Raw genomic sequence first — 14,229 nt, forward strand, 5'->3', positions numbered from 1 at the left:
ATAAAAGCAGGTGGAACAATGCCATGTACTCTGCTGAGTGACTTTGAGCAGCTCAAGTTTGCCGTGTGTCCTTGTGAGAGCAACCCAAATTTCAGACTACTTGGGAGTCTGCTTCAACTCTGTTCTACATTGTGAATCACATTGCCAAGGCCTTCTTTGGGAAGGTGTGCTGGGATTCTACGTGAGTTTCTGTTTGGGGGTAAGAGTGGTTAACAAGAGGCAGGTTGACTCCCAGATGTCTGACTAGGGCATCTGGCTCAGCGGCCGTGCCATTCTTCAGTGTAGGTCATGGGAGGAGGGAGATTTCCATTTGAGGGATGTTGAATTTTAGGTGACTTGGGACACACAGAAGGAGGTGAAAGTAAAGTCCTTGGGGATGTCCTAGAACTCACAAGGGAGCTGTGCGCTAGACGACAGGGCTGGAGCCATGGGCAGACGAGCGGTGGGTGATGATGGGAGCAAGGACGGATGATTGGGAGAAGACAGGTGGTGTAAGAACAGAATTCCCAAGATGTTTCCGGACGAGGCAGCAGAGGGCACCTGGGAGCAGGAGAGACGAAAATCTCAAGATGGTAATGTTGAACTCGGAGAAGATGCAGTTCTCCAAGGATGACGGGATTCACAGTTTCTTTTTTCTTTTTCTTTTTTTTAAGATTTTATTTATTTATTGGACAGAGAGAGAGAGAGAGGGGGGTCTCAAGCAGGCAGAGCAGCAGGCAGAGAGAGAGGGGGAAGCAGGCTCCCTGCTGAGCAGAGAGCCCAATGCAGGGCTGGATCCCAGGACCCTAAGATCATGACCTGAGCCGAAGGCAGAGGCTTTAACTCACTGAGCCACCCAGGCGCCCTGGGATTCACAGTTTTAAAAGCCACAGGGAGGTTTAGCAGGATCAGGATTTAAAAAGTTAAGATGATTTAAGGGCCCCTGGGTGGCTTAGCTGGTTAAGCATCTGACTCTTGATCTCAGGGTTATGGGAAAGTAAAATTAAAAAAAAAAAAAAAAGATGGTTTAAAAGTTAGGTGATTAATGGTGACATTGTTGGGAATGTTTGGTGCCGGACCAGAGTAAATTGGGTTCGAGTGTTACGTGGATAGAGAAATAAATATTACTCTTTGGGCTGCGAAAGGAAAGAAAAAATGAAGGTTGTGGTAGATATTACTATTATTAGTTTTTCATTTCATTTCATTTATTACATTCATTCATTTATTACATGCTTAGATATTGTGCAGGTATGAGCGTAATGGGTTGGCTTGTGTTACCCAAAATGCATGTGTTGAAGTCTTAACCCCTCGTACGCCAGAAAGAGCCCATTTCCAAATAAGTCACGTTCTGGCGTACGAGGGGTTAAGACTTCAACACATGCATTTTGGGTAACGCAATCCAACCCATTATGTTCATACCTGCACAATATATAATTTGGAAATAGGCTCTTTGAAGATGTAATTAGTTAAGATGAGGGCACCCTGAAGTGGAGTGGGCCCCTGATCCGAGGAGACGGGTGTCTTTATGGAAAAGGAAAATTGGGACACAGATCGGCAGACAGGGAGAATGCCATATGAACCTGAAGCCAGTGTTCGGGTGATGTATTTACAACTCGGGGGATGCCAAGATTGACGGAAAGCCCTAGAAGCTGGGAGAGAGGCGGGGGCAGATTCTTCCCCAGTACCTTCAGAGGGTCTGTCTGTGGTCCTGGCACAGCTTGATTTTCCATTTCCAGCCTCTAGACCTGGGAGCCGGTACATTTTTGTTGTTTAAGCTGCTCTGTGGTACTTTGTTATGGAAGCTGTAGGAGAGAGACAGACAGGCAGGCAGACAGACACACAGAGAGACACCTGCATAAATCCCAGCTCTCAGGATCTGGCTAAATGGTATTGTAAGTGCAGCGTTCTGCTTAGCGACCATAGTGGGAAATGTGTTACAGAAGACACGGGAAGGCCTCCAGGCCAGACTAGGGAACAGGAAGAGGGCCATGTCCAGTTTTTGGTTGTCTCTCTCCTATCCAAAAGTCATTTCTACATACTGCCTGCTGGAGGCAAAAATCATTGTGAGTTTTCTTTTTAATTGATCACTTCTCTATTACATAAATTCAATAAAATCTCACATCACACAGCGTAATTCATAGTGCTCTCAGAGATAACAGTTACAGTAACTTGGTCATATAAATCTTGGTAGTATTGACAGGAAGTGTTTATATAGATATTTTCAAACACCCCGACTTGAGCAGAAAAGTGGGAGTGAGTAAGTAACAAATTGCACTCAACAATATCTTAACAGATTGATTTCCACTAAAATGAAAATGAAAAAAGATTCCCATCTTGGCTGAATATTAATTCTTACGCTCTTTCTAGAGAGCCAGATTAATCTTTAGGGTGAAGTTCATAAGTCAGCTGAAGTAAAACTACTGTGCATCAAGAAGAAGAGCTAGGAATTTATTCAATGAATGCAACTGCTATTTAATTCTAACATGATCTTCACTTTTTATTTATTTTTTAATATTTTATTTATTTATTTGACAGCGAGAGATCACAAGTAGGCAGAGAGACAGACAGAGGGGGGAGGCAGGCTCCCTGCTGAACAGAGAGCCCGATGCGGGGCTCGATCCCAGGACTCTGAGACCATGACCTGAGCCCAAGGCAGAGGCTTAACCCACTGAGCCACCCAGGCGCCCCCATTTATTTATTTTTGGGGAGCAAATGAGTTGTTGGACAATTGCTACCTTATTTGCTTTGTAAATGACTTTTGATAATGTTGATGGTACTAAAAGGATAGAAATAATGTGTCAAACAGGAGAAGGGCTCTTTTGTATTTATGGATCGCCTAGGAAAAGCTGCGTATGGGAAGAGGGAACATTCAGTGGTGGAGTATGAGGTGAAGAGGGCAAAATAGGGGCTGTAAACAGACGGGTTGCAACTTGCTAATTTGCGTGGCTTTGGGCAGTCACTCAACCTCTCTGGGCTTCAGTTTCCACATCTCTAACATAGTGTCAGTCAGACCTACTTCACTGTTGCAGGCCAGAGCGTCTAGCAGACTTTCCGGGCAGCGTAAAGACACCACCGAGATTAGCGCATCTCTTTTATACTAGAACTTACCTTGGAGGCAGTGTGATAAGGTCATGAAACGGGAGTTTTGGAATAGGCTTCTTTGGATACAAATTTCAGCTTCTCCTCAGTGTGTGGTTGAATTTGATCAAGTTACTGAAGTCCTCTGAGCTGCTTTTTCTTCATCTTAATTCTCTTTATTTTATAGAGTTGTATATGGATTAAATGAAGTAACATGAGAGATACCATCTGACACGGACGCTCAGGGTAGCTGCTGGCCTACTTGGCATTTTCCCGTAAATTACAAAACATCAACCCCTTCCTCAAATGGCTTCACTTCTACCTATTAAGAGAATTTTCCTAATATACTAATGATGAGGACAAAGAACACTTAGCTGTTTATATTAGCTTGCTAGAGCTGGCAAACAAAACGCCACAAGCTGGGTGGTTTAAATAACAGAAATTAATTTCTTATAGATCTCGACTCTGGAAGGTCAAGATCAAGGGGCTGGCAGGGTTGGTTTCTCCTGAGGCCTCTCTTCCTGGCTTGCAGATGGCCACCTTCTCCCTGTCCTCACATGGCCTTTTCTCTGTGCACACATCAGTGGTGTCTCTTCCTCCTCTTGTAAGGACACCAGTCCTATGGATTAGGACCCACCCTTACGATTTCATTTTTACTATAATTGTGTCCCCGTCAAATGCATATGTTGAAGCCCTAACCCCCCGTGTGACTCTGGACATATGGCTTCAGCATATGCATTTGAAAGGGACACAGAGAATTGTTGTAATATAGGAGGAGTTTGTGGTATCTGCACTTTGAATGTGATGGCTTTGGGCCGTGCTACAGAGCCTTACACAAGTCTGGCACATAACAGGGTCCGGTTTCCTGTGTATTTCCTCCTCTTCCCTCTTCTTCCCGGCTCTATTTTCCTTTCTTCCTTCCAGGCAGGACGCCTCCACTGGTAGATCTTACAGTCTCTCGTGGGCTGTCTCTTCATCCTGAATGGAGCTGCTATGACCCAGAATGTGGAGTCTCCAGAGGGAGCAAAAATTGTCTAGACCGTTCCTGATTAGTAACTTGACTTTTCTGGCCCCCACATAGACACAGGGTCCAGGGTGACATTTCCACCCTGTTTTTTCCTTTATCTCACTACTTCTTTATTTCTTCAAGCTGATTTCCTCAGCAGGGAAAGGTGGTAGATTCTAGGCTGGCAGGAGCCAAATGAGGAAAGAGTTGGGGGAAGAAGAGAGGCTGCAGGATAAGGTGCTAAAGATCCTGCCCTTTCATGTTTGTTCCTCTACTCCCACTCAGTGCATGGAGGCTTGTCCATGGCCAGAGGTCTTTCTGGTCATGCCAATGCTTGGCATTGTTGAAGATGACAGCATTTAACAGTTGACCCATCCAGTACCCAAGCCAGTGGCTTTCATCAGCATTCCATTCCATGTAAGCACGAGTCATCGTCAAACACTCCACCATTTCTAGAATGTTCCACGCATCACTTTGTTCCCCTAAAATCTCCTGTGCTTGTGGTTGTCTTGCCAGGTTCCCTGCTGTAACAGTGCTTTGTGTTGCTGAGACCCCAGGTATGCGGCTCGAACTCCTCTCTCTGTATCTTACAGTTCCTTCTTGCCCTTTCTTTGCTCATGGCCCCACTTAGATTCCGCGATCATTGCAATCAGTGCAAAAGAATTGAAAAAATTCTTTCATTTTCGGGTCCCGTTTATCTGGCAAAGTTCTGACCTCGACCCCAAGCACGTCCCTCCTCCGAACTGGCGCCTGAGCCCCTGGGCATTGCCACATTGTCTGTGTAGCCGTCCTACCTCAGCCTCGAAATACACTTGCTTCCCACTCTCCCACTGACCATTTGATGACTTGTTTGGTATTTCCCACCTCCCTCCCCTTCCTCATTTCTCCCAACTAGCTTGCATCTGATGAGGCTTGTCTTCCTTGGGACATAGAAGCAATTCCGTAGGGATGCCTTTGTCTTGCCATCGCCCTCTCTGTGTCTGCGTCCGTCCCCTTGTCCTCTCTCCCCATCACGCCCTCCCTGCACGGGTTACCTTTGTGCCTTCTCCTCTTCCTCCCCCTCCCTCTCCCCACTTTCTGCTGGGTCACACAGGCTCCTCCTTCTCAGGCTCCTCCCTTCACCCCACCTTTTTCTTGAAATTGCTCCATTTCTCTGCTTCTCATCACTGTCGGGCTTCTCAAAAGAGCTGCCTGTCTCTTGTCTTCATATCTCCACCAAAAATATGCCTATCATTTTTGTTGATCGCCCAGTATGATGGACCCTCTTCAGTCCTCACTTTATTTGGCTCAGGAACGGCAGCCAACAGAGTTGAAAACCCCCTCCTCTTTTACCCTGGGGCACCAGTCTCTTCTCATTCTATATCTAACCCCTACATCCTTCCCCTCTATTCTACCTGTGAGTACCTGATTGTCTCGGGAATTGGTCCTAGGTCCCCCCTTTCCTCCACACTTCACTTTTGGGCATCCTCTCCATTCCCATGTTTTTAAATAGCTTCGGTGTCATGATGATTCCAGCTGAAGCCTCTCTTCTGAGCTTCAGAAGCAGTGGCCTATCTGACATGTCCGCTTGGATGTTTTCCAAGTGTCTCAGTAATGACATCTCTGAACTTCTTAAGAGTCCCTCCCCAAGAAGAATAAATGAAACAAGATGGCATTGGGAGGGAAACAAAGCATAAGTGACTGTTAATCTCACAAAACAAACTGAGGGTTGCTGGGGGGGGGGGGTTGGGAGAAGGGGGGGTGGGGTTATGGACATTGAGGAGGGTATGTGCTATGGTGAGTGCTGTGAAATGTGTAAACCTGGCGATTCACAGACCTGTACCCCTGGGGATAAAAATATATTACATGTTTATAAAAAATTAAAAATTAAAAAAAAAAGAGTCCCTCCCCAAAACATGTATCGCAGAGCGTGTACCATAGTAAACGGTTATCACTCAGTAGCCTACCCTGGAAACCTGGGAGTCCTTCTTGATTTCTTTCTCTCCCCTACTTCTCACATCTAATCCATCACCTCAGATTTTGATTTTACTTCCAAAATGGTGTTCCAGTAGGTCTTCATCTCCATTTCCACTGCCATAAGCCCAATGGAATGGACACATCAGTCCTCCCCCCACAGCCCTGGATCACTGCTCTAACCTGTCTTCCCCATTCTGTGCTCGCAGCCCTAGCAGGCCACTTTCCAACCACAGCACAGCAGACGCCATACCTAGGCAAGTCATCCTGTTGTTCCCCTGATGGAGAAATAAGTTTCTATTATTTATAAGCCATCCAGTCTGTGATATTTTTATTATCATCTCCCCAGCAGACTAAGGTACCTTTCTTGGCATTGCTGTACCTGTGGTCCCCTCTGTCTGGTATTACCTCCCCTTCCATCTTGGTGAGACTGTTTTTTTCCCCCCAACTTTGAAGTCTCTTTTTAAATGTCACCCTCTCCTTGTCAAGAGGGTCCTGCTCACCCTCTGTCAAGTGTGTTCTTTTCCTTCACACATTTATCACAGTTAGAATTTCATATTTATTTGTCCACTTGATGTTCAGCCGGGTTCTCCCACCAGACGGTCAGCCTGATGAAGGCAGGGACTGTGTCAGTTTCTCCTCCAGCATAAGCCTGGCACTCAGCCTCATGCGTGGCACCTTATAGACACATTTGCTGATGTTGTGGTTGAAGGAAGCAGCTGCGAGGTTTTCGGTAAAGTCCGTATCCCCAACTTAAAACTTCTTCACCTACATTCCCTGAAGTTTCACTCTAGGATTTATAAAATGATTATAAGAAACATTATGAAAAAAAAAAAAAAAGAAACATTATGAGTCATTATGGTTCTTAAAACTACATGTTTCCATTTTATTATTTTTTTTTTAAAGATTCTATTTATTTTATTTATTTGAGAGAGAGACAGTGAGAGAGAACATGAGCGAGGAGAAGGTCAGAGAGAGAAGCAGACTCCCCCGTGGAGCTGGGAGCCCGATGCGGGACTCAATCCCAGGACTCCGGGATCATGACCTGAGCCGAGGGCAGTCGTCCAACCAACTGAGCCACACAGGCGTCCCCATGTTTCCATTTTAATTAGCATCTCTTAATTCCCTGCTAAGAAAGGTTGAGGAAATTAACACCCCCACTTCCACTTTCCTTCCCTGCCTCCTGTTTTCATTGTATTGTTTTATTGTATTTTGGCCAAGTTTGTAACATCTATACGTGTTTTGTATCTCTGGTTCTCTTGGTTACTTAATCTTAGTTTTCTGTTGAAATGGATTATTGTTCACCATCTGTCTCATTTTAGGTTCTTGGTTTTAAACAGTGAAATTCAACTTTGGTTCACGTAAGCAGAAGAAGGAATTGGTCAGATGGATGTCGAGTGCCTCACAGGTGGGAAGACTAGAGGGAATCCTGGCTAGAAGTTGGGTAGGAACCAAGGGACACAGAGCGATGAGAAAACCCAGCCCAGGTCCTGCCACGTGAGCCGCTGGTTAGGAAGCATCTCTGGGCTCCCCTGCCAGACCCCCTCTCCCTCCTTTTATTCCTCCTTTCCCTCCTTCTTTCCATGCATTTCTTCCTTCTCTTTTGCTTCCTGTGTTTGAATAGAGTCTTGTCCTCCCATTTCATCTTGTTTATCCTTCATTGGAGAAGCTTTTCCAAAATGTTTATCTGTCTTCATGTGTAGTGAATGAACTCCTCTTGCCTCTTCTACTGGATCTGAAACTCCACCATTTCCCACTCCCAGTTATTTGAAGGCTAGATATTTAGTTTTCTTTCAGCCCTGGTTTTTTTTTTTTTTCTTCCTTTTTGTACCCTCGGGAATGGGGAAAACGTAGTTGAAGCTGTGGGAAATCTTTACTGGAAGACCCATCTTCTGTTCTGTAATCTGATTTTGTCTAACGTAGTCTATGAGAATTCACTTGAGGTACTGAGGGTAGATTATATTTCAATGTGCTGGGGTCCCTACGCTCCAGATTATTTACTCTTCCCTCTCCCCCACCAACCCCATCCAAGACCCTAGAGTCCCTGAAGGGCCCTGAAGCCTTCCTTTCTGGTAAAGAAAATGGGCCATGGGTGTCTCTTATCTCATCCATCCCTTCTTAGGGGCCATTTCTGTTTTCTGCCAACTGGAAGATGAGATATATAAAGATATACCCTCAATTCATTTCCGTTCTGATTTGGAATAAAGTAGTTATAGTGTAGGACTTTTTTGACTCCCTGATCCCACATCCGGTGGGCTGGAGGTGGTTGGTGGCGGATGGCTGGAGGGCATGGACGTTGAAGATCATATTCAGGAGCTGTGTGAGTCCGGAAACTTCTGCTTCGTTCCTTAGCTGCCCCTTCCCTCATTTGATATTAGTGAAATGTCTGCTAATTGCTTGACTCGAAGCATCAGAGGAAGGAGAGGCTCAGTTTATCTTCATTGGTCTCAGCATCCTGATAATAAGCCTCTATTTGCTTAATCTGGTTCAAGTTGAATTTCTGTCATTTGTGCACTGAGTGGTACTAACGGATGCAATGCCATAGATGCAGGAGGCAGCCTTTTCCAGTGAAAACGAGGGGCCCAGCTTGTTTCTTATTAAGCCCCATACCCTGTCTGCACAGAGGTGGGTCAGAGGGGGCTGCGATCAGAAGCATCTTTTTCTTCAAGAGCAACATTGAATTATCTGCTAAATTGCTCATTTTTCAGTCTCATGAAACAATAATCTTAAGCATAAACAGACCCAGTTCAGACTGGATAATGTTGAGAGCAGCATGATGGGTAATATTATGCATCAACTTGGCTAGGGCCAAATACGTGGTCATTTACCACCCTAGATGTTGCTGTGAAGGTATTATTTATTTATTTATTCATTTTAAAGATTTTCTTTATTCATTTGAGAGAGAGACACACACAGAGAGAGTACAAGCAGGGGGAGAGACAGAGGGTGAGGGAGAAGCAGACTCCCTGCTGAGTAGGGAGCCTGATGCAGGACTCGATTCCAGGACCCGGAGATCATGACCGGAGCCGAAGGCAGACACTTAACCCTCTGAGCCTCCCTGGACCCCCTTTTGAGGGTATTTTTTAGAGGTGATTAACATTTAAGTCAGTAAACTTTGAGTAAAAACAGGTCACGCTCCATAACGGGCCTCATGGAATCAGCTGAAGACCTTCAGATAAAAAGACAGAGGTCCCGCCAGGAAGGGGGACTTCTGTCTGCAGACTGCCTTCAGACTCAAGCTGTAAGATCAACCCTTCCCTAGCCTGCTAGCCTGACCTACAGATTTCAGGATTTGGGATTTGCCAACCTCCATAAATATGTGAGCCGCCTCCTTAAAATCTCTCTTCTCTACACCGCCCCCCCCCCCACAGTTACACTCTACTGGTTCTGTTTCTCTGGAGGACCCTAATTAGTACAAGTAGGAATTACAACTACCACAGTCACCACAGATTTTGAATATGTCTCCTAAGGGGCAGCTCATTTCGCCTGTGGCTGACTCCTGTAGGATCTGCCAAGATGAATCTGCTGCCAAGGGAGGAGGCAAACTGGGTTCAGGCTGCCAGGTTTCAATCCCCAGCTCCACTGCTTACTTGCTGTGTGACACGCACAATTCCTGGAGCCTCCACGTGCCTCAGTTTCCTCATTTGTAAAAGGGAACAGATGCTCAGATTATGTGAAGAGAAATTTGGATAACAGATGCAAAGGATTTAGAACAGTTTCTGATACACAGAAACTCTTCAATAGATTTTGACGCATCTTACAGATCTGCTGGAGTCCCCAACGGGAGCCTGGGCTGGGCCCTACAGCACCTGCGCCGTATGCTGGGTACCACCACCGGCGGGGGGCGGGAGCACCCGATGATCAAGCGCTGTCATATTTCTACTAGGTGAAATACACCAAGAAGAGGAAATACACCTCCTAAGCAACCGCATTATCAGCTCAGGTCAGGTTTTACCACCAAATGGGATAGGGCAGAAAATTGGTTTCCTGAGCTTTTTTGCATTTTAGATCCTTAAGGAGGGGACCGTGGAATCCACCTCCTCTGACAATGTCCCCACAGGACCCCGAAAACCAGGTGGCTCGCAGGGAGAGCTCTTCCTAGAGCGGTGGAGCATATCGTCATACAAGGGGGAGGCATCCTTGATAAAGATCTATTTTTCAGATGCAAGCAGGCAATGACAGCCGTTGCTTCTGGAGACCTCTCCTGGTGCACAGGCGCCACGCCATGCCCTCGGGGGCGAGAACATTCTTGTCTTTTCCCTGTGCTGTTTGTCATAGCGGAGAGCAGAGCGTGCCTCCACTTCACACTCCGCCCCCCTGTCTGTGACACCCACGGCTAGACCGAGCCCCACCTCGCAGTGTGCGGGCAGGAAGCCGGGGGCCACAGGCTCCCGCTGGAATGCGAGGTACTGGAATCCTAGTCCTTTATCCGTTCAATGGAGATCTTTCGAGCACTTACTCCGTGCCAGATACCAGAAGCTCTCTCTGTGGAGCGCTCTGTGGTCTATAATGTGCGTTTACATTCGTTGTCTCTCATGGAAACCCTTCGAGGAAGATGGAGTCTGTACCCTGAGCCTCAACCCTCGTGGAGAAGCGGAGTCTGGGGAGGTTTAAATGTGGCTTTAAGGCACCGAGACATAAACCCAGTTCTTTACTTACTGTTACACCAGGAGTAAGGGAAGTTTCTCCTTCGTGAACATGGGCTGGAACTACATTTTTTTGGGTGTGTTGTTTTGTTTCAGTGGTAATTTGTCATCATGATTTGTGACATAAACAAACGCACAATTTATTCTGGATGTTTGTACCAAATAGAAATATCAAATTGCAGGAAAAAGGGGGGAAAGAAAGGAACATTTGGTCTTATAAAGAATAACAGAATCGCAAAGAGTCAAAAGCCACCTGGTACAGTGTTCAGTGGCCTCTTCCGGGTGCCTGACATACGATTAAACTACAATCATCAAAGCTTTTACAAGTGATTATTCTAAACAAGAACATTTATATAAAAAGAAGGACAAATTGACTTTTTTTCTTCTGAGGTTTTTTCCAAGTTGAAGTTAGTTAACATACGGTGTAGTGTTGGTTTCAGGAGTAGGATTCAGTGATTCGTCACTGACAGTTACTTCGGTGCTCATCCCAACACGTGGCCTCCATACTGCCCGGCACCTACTTAGCCTTTTCCCCTGCCCCCCTGCCCCTCCAGCAACCCTCAGTTTGTTCTCGGGAGGTAAGAGTCTCTTATGGTTTGCCTCCCTCTCGTTTTTTAACTTATTTTATTTTTTCCTTCCCTCCCCCTGTGTTCATCTGTTAAGAAGTACAAATTGACTTTTACATTCTACTTTAGTTAAATGAAGGCACTCCATAATCTTATTTTTTTTTTTTAAAGATTTTATTTATTGATTTGACAGAGACACAGCGAGAGGGTACACAAGCAGGGGGAGTGGGAGAGGGAGGAACAGGCTACCTGCTGAGCAGGGAGCCTGATGCGGGGGCTCGACCCCAGCACCCTGGGATCATGACCTGAGCCGAAGGCAGACGCTTATTGACTGAGCCACCCAGGCGCCCCCTTGTCTTATTATTTTGTAATAAAGTAATCTTTATCTATTCCTCTCACAGCTGTGCGAAGTCTTCTCTTCTAAATGGAGGAAGGCCTGTGAACCATAAATGCTCTAACTAAACTGGTTGGCATTAGTACAATGAATTTTTCTTCTGCTGAAGTTTTAAGTGAGTGTATGTTAAACCGAGGTCTTTTTTTTTTTTTTTTAAGATTTTATTTATTTATTTGTCAGAGAGAGAGAGAGAGAGCGAGCACAGGCAGACAGAGTGGAAGGCAGAGTCAGAGGGAGAAGCAGGCTCCCTGCAGAGCAAGGAACCCGATGTGGGACTCGGTCCCAGGACGCTGGGATCATGACCTGAGCCGAAGGCAGCTGCTTAACCAACTGAGCTACCCAGGCGTCCCAAACCGAGGTCTTTTGAGATAAGGTGGTGCTGTGCTCAGCAGCCATTAATGTCACTCTGGAACGGCTCCTTTTCTGTTAAACTTCATTACTGCAGAAGAGAAATGGTCCACCATGGTTTTCATGCACAGGTAGGGTTTTGAATTCTGAGCTTCAGAGCTGCCCAAGATGTATAATTTTTTCCAAAAAGATTTTATTTATTAATTTGAGAGAGGGAGAGAGAGGGCGTGCACAAGTGGGTGAAGGGCAGAGAGAGAAGCAAACTCCCTACTGATCAGGGAGCACCATGTGGGGCTCGATCCCGGGATGCTGGGATCATGACCTGAGCCACAGGCAGATGCTTAAACCATGGTGACATCCAGACCCGCCACGGTCTACCTTTTAGAGAATTGGCGTCTCTTATGTAGCTAACATGCCTGTCGTCCACTTTCACCTCGACGGTCACTGTGACTTAGAGCTCTTTTGTTGTGATAAACATCAGTTTTTTAAATACATAACTTCTGTAGTGACAGCAGAAGCTAAGGGATCAAACTCTATTACCTCGTAGTAATTGGGTGGCTGGAGATGATTCTTTGTCATTGTTGAGTGATTACAGGGCAAGGATGACAGTCTCTGACTTGACAGTGTTTCTGGAATGGTCTGTAGACTAACTGGCTACAGTAGGAGCATTGCATTTGAATGTTCTGGAACACTCTCATATGTAGGACTTCAGGTGAGGTTTTGCCTGGTCGTTTGAGTAAACAGCGGGTGTTTCTATGTTTATCAGAGCTAACAAATCCATCTGTGGATGAAGACTTGGTTTCTAGTTGTTTGTTATAGCAGGACTTTAAGTCTGAAAGCTGAGCATTCATAGGGCCGAGCTCTCCCAGAGTGGCCCCATGCACTGAAGGGCTGGGACTTAGGTCAAGGAGGTCACAGGATGGGACAGGAAGTTCACTGGTGCTACTGGCATCTTCCCTCTGGTTCTTATTTTGGTCCAAAATCCTTTCTTGTTTTCGAGTAAAGCTCTCATCCAAGGATAGCATGATTGAAATCCTCGTTCTCTTGAATTAGCGCAACAGTTACATCTTTATCCTCTATTACCATGAGCAGATCCACGATCCTGACCTGCGTTTCCTGACCCATCCTACAAAGTTTCTGCAGTAGCTTTACGTCTTCATGGTTTTCAGACTCAGAAATTCAGGGACTCTGCTTCAGGATGGTGGGCAGCACCCTCACATTCATTTTCACCGTATCCAATTTACTGTGCAATTGTCCGATCTGGTTTGGGGCCAATGTAATAGTAGAGCTCTGGAGAACAATTTCAAAAAGAAAAGCTGGTACAGTAAGAGTCAGTGAGACCCGAGCAATCTCTCCTCTTGCTGATTCAGCCTCAGCATCTGAGGAGGAAATGGAATACCTTTCTTAAGAAGGTCAAGGTACACTTCTTCCATGTTACTGACATCCATACCTCCTGGGAAACACTGTGACCAAATCTTAATGAAATGTAAGATTCTACTCTGAATGTCTAATGGCAAAATGTATCTAGGATTCAGCAGCTTAACTAGATTATCTTTAATGAATTCCTTCTTCATGATCAGAGAGTGGAAATTTGGGCCACAGTCCAGCATGCCCATGTCAATAAGTGACAAAGGAAGTTGGGTTTCTCTATGATTATAGCTTTTTGGAAATCCTTTACTTCAGAGCTTTCCTTGCATCTTTTTGCCCACCATGGGCAGTGTGATTTATGTCACACATGTGTGTGAACTTGCCTCAGTCTTCAGTCTGCTAATGTATGTAGCCTTTTTGTATCTTGGGGTGTTCTGTCCATCATCTGTAGGTTACAGATATGGCATTGTTTCAGAGGTAGGCTTCTGTTTGTCCTATAGTTGGCGTCAGTCAACACAGATGGTCTTCGTAGAAGACTAGTTAGGGATCAAGCCACAAAAGACATCCCTGGTGGGGAAAGCGACTGGGAAGAAACGGAGAGTTCGAATCTTGCTTCTGGCACTGGGCCCTACTCCCACAGAATGCTTCTGGGTGGCCAGTTCCAGATGCCTCAGATTATTTGCCTTCCGGTTTAACTCAGAGTCTTGAACTTTTCCGAGCCGCACTGCTGTAGTACCTGCACAGAAAAACGGTTCCTCTGGCTGTGCCCTGGGGGTAGTAGCTGGTCAGGAGTTCTTTCTGCGTGGGTTATAGTCCTGCAAGGCCGACAGATGCAGGATCCATTGGCTGTCTGAGCCAGGTGATCTAGAGGGGCCTCTGGGGCTGGTGCAG

At 45.8% G+C, this 14,229-nt stretch overlaps 1 pseudogene; it reads right to left on the minus strand.

Moving 5' to 3' along the window:
* Positions 1-12,447: 12,447 nt before the first annotated feature.
* On the minus strand, positions 12,448-13,731 carry LOC101681557 (annotated as a pseudogene).
* Between the last annotated feature and the right edge of the window lie 498 nt (positions 13,732-14,229).

The sequence above is a fragment of the Mustela putorius genome, unplaced genomic scaffold, assembly GCF_011764305.1.
Source record: "Mustela putorius furo isolate JIRA1106 unplaced genomic scaffold, ASM1176430v1.1 tig00000083_pilon_pilon_pilon, whole genome shotgun sequence".
Taxonomy (NCBI): Eukaryota; Metazoa; Chordata; class Mammalia; order Carnivora; family Mustelidae; genus Mustela; species Mustela putorius.